Source organism: Schistocerca piceifrons, unplaced genomic scaffold (genome assembly GCF_021461385.2).
Source record: "Schistocerca piceifrons isolate TAMUIC-IGC-003096 unplaced genomic scaffold, iqSchPice1.1 HiC_scaffold_1416, whole genome shotgun sequence".
NCBI classification, from domain to species: Eukaryota; Metazoa; Arthropoda; class Insecta; order Orthoptera; family Acrididae; genus Schistocerca; species Schistocerca piceifrons.
This window is the reverse complement of record NW_025727254.1, coordinates 322501-325000: the sequence shown is the minus strand read 5'-3', so window position 1 is coordinate 325000 and position 2500 is coordinate 322501. Positions and strand designations below refer to the sequence as shown.

Below are 2500 nucleotides of genomic sequence, written 5' to 3'. Positions count from 1 at the left end.
GTTTTGATCTAATAAAAGCGTCCCTTCCATCTCTGGTCGGGACTCTGTTTGCATGTATTAGCTCTAGAATTACCACAGTTATCCAAGTAACGTGGGTACGATCTAAGGAACCATAACTGATTTAATGAGCCATTCGCGGTTTCACCTTAATGCGGCTTGTACTGAGACATGCATGGCTTAATCTTTGAGACAAGCATATGACTACTGGCAGGATCAACCAGGGAGCTGCGTCAACTAGAGCTGAGCAGCCGGCCGCCCGGGAGTGTGTCCCGGGGGCCCCGCGCGAACACGCAAGCGTCCGCTCAATCATTCTGCAAACAGGAGGAGGCTGAGCTCCCCTGCACAATTACACCTCGAAACCCTCTCAGGTCCCGGCGGCGCGCAGCGCCGTCCCAAGTACTTGGTCGGGTTCGAGAGAGGCGCAATCGCCCGGAGTTAGGCGAGTAGACGCTTTCGGTGCGACCACCCGTGCTCCCAACTGAGCTTGCCGCTGCCGACAGAGGCCCGGGAGCGTGCTGTCGTGGCATTGCCGGCGGGAGACAACACGCGCCACCTACGGTGACCGGCAGCTCCAACGCCAGCGCCACAGAAGGACAAAAGCCCCACTTGGGTGCCGAAGCGAACTCTCCCAGCACAGCGCACGCGCCAACACATCCGCACAGCTGCGATACAAACCACCAGCGAGAACGCTGGGGCGACCGAGCAGCAGACGGCGTCGCGGCGCCGAGCGCCGGGCGGCGGCGCATCCTCAACGCACACAGTCCTCAATCGGACCAGCACACTGAAGATGTCCACCGCGCTTCGCACCGGGCCCGCGAGGACCTACTTTGGCCGCACGGCGCCGCGCGCAGGGTGCGCCGGCGCGCAGCTGCGACGCCTGCCGCGTCCGTCGGCCGGCGCGCCTGCCACTGGCCGCCCCCACCAGCCGGCTGTAGCGCGTGCGCCCACGCACCGCGCGGCCAGCACGCCGGGAGGCGCCCCCCTCACCGGCCGGGGACGGTCCCACCCAGCCACCGCCGCGTATCGCTTCACACCAGATGCCGTTCAGTTTCGTCGGCATGGTGGGTATCGCTGGAACAACCGGTTCGTACCTCAACCTATCGTCGCCATCACCGATTCACCCTAGCGAGAACAACCGCACCACAACAGGTTACCATTTGTTCATTTGCGTAACTTCACCAGAAAACGCAGGCGTCCATCGCCATTTGCACTTCAACGATTATTGCATGCCTGTGTCAGGTGTCACGCCACACTACGTCTGCCCACATACACGCAACAAAATGTGCACGCCTAGACAATACGTGGAAGGTGGCCCCCGTACGTATGCGATGTCCATTGCTCGAACGACTGTCAACCGGCCTCTGTAGCATGTCGCAGATATGGAACGCGGTGCACCATGCCATCACGGTGTGTGAGGAGAGACGACTAGGTCCGAATACATCAACAGACAGCTCATGCTGATCGCCATCCACGGCGTCCGTTCCTCCCACACGTCTCTATGGCGTACCACACTGCAATCCAGCTCTCATAGGGAGACGACACGTAGCTGCGTGCACAATATTTGCACTGTATGGTCCGCCGTTTTTGGGCGCAGTCGTTGTACGGTCACACATGTGCCACGATGTATCATTCGGTACATAAGGACGAATGTGCAGTACAGATTGTGGTTTACGCGTACGACATTAGCGGACGGTTGACACAGGCCGCACCACAACGTAGCCTGAGTACGTCGCATGCGAAGGGCATTGAACATGCAAACTTCTCACCAACCAGCTTGCGAAGGCAGGGGGGCAAGGTGGGGACGTGGGGAGGGGCGGCATGTACGTCCTGCTGCCATCCACATTACAGTGTACAGCAGGAGCATGTGGAAAGTCAGCAAGACTTGCAAGGTGTTTAACATGAAGCGATACACAGGGGAGCGGGCAGTGCGAGTAGCGAACTATATTGCGAGGGTTGCGGGTGGGCAACACTACACTAATTGAACGAGTCGTATAACAATTACAGAGCAGGTTTAGGCGACAACATGGGTTACGTTAGGGGACAACGTGGGTTACGTTAGGGGACAACGTGGGTTACTTTAGGGGACAACGTGGGTTAGGTTAAGGCACAACGTGGGTTAGGTTAAGGCACAACGTGGGTTAGGTTAAGGCACAACGTGGGTTAGGTTAAGGCACAACGTGGGTTAGGTTAAGGCACAACGTGGGTTAGGTTAAGGCACAACGTGGGTTAGGTTAAGGCACAACGTGGGTTAGGTTAAGGCACAACATGGGTTAGTTAAGGCACAACATGGGTTAGGTTAAGGCACAACATGGGTTAGGTTAAGGCACAACGTGGGTTAGGTTAAGGCACAACGTGGGTTAGGTTAAGGCACAACGTGGGTTAGGTTAAGGCACAACATGGGTTAGGTTAAGGCACAACATGGGTTAGGTTAAGGCACAACATGGGTTAGGTTAAGGCACAACATGGGTTAGGTTAAGGCACAACATGGGTTAGGTTAAGG

The 2500-nt window shown here is 57.0% G+C and overlaps 1 non-coding gene across 1 annotated transcript in view; it reads right to left on the bottom strand.

The window, feature by feature from the left end:
- The window catches only part of LOC124733883, a 1907-nt gene extending 1683 nt beyond the window's left edge, over positions 1-224 (bottom strand). Inside the window, exon 1 of the ribosomal RNA XR_007009195.1 lies at positions 1-224. This exon is cut by the window's left edge and continues 1683 nt beyond it. This is a non-coding gene — a ribosomal RNA (small subunit ribosomal RNA).
- Positions 225-2500: the final 2276 nt, after the last annotated feature.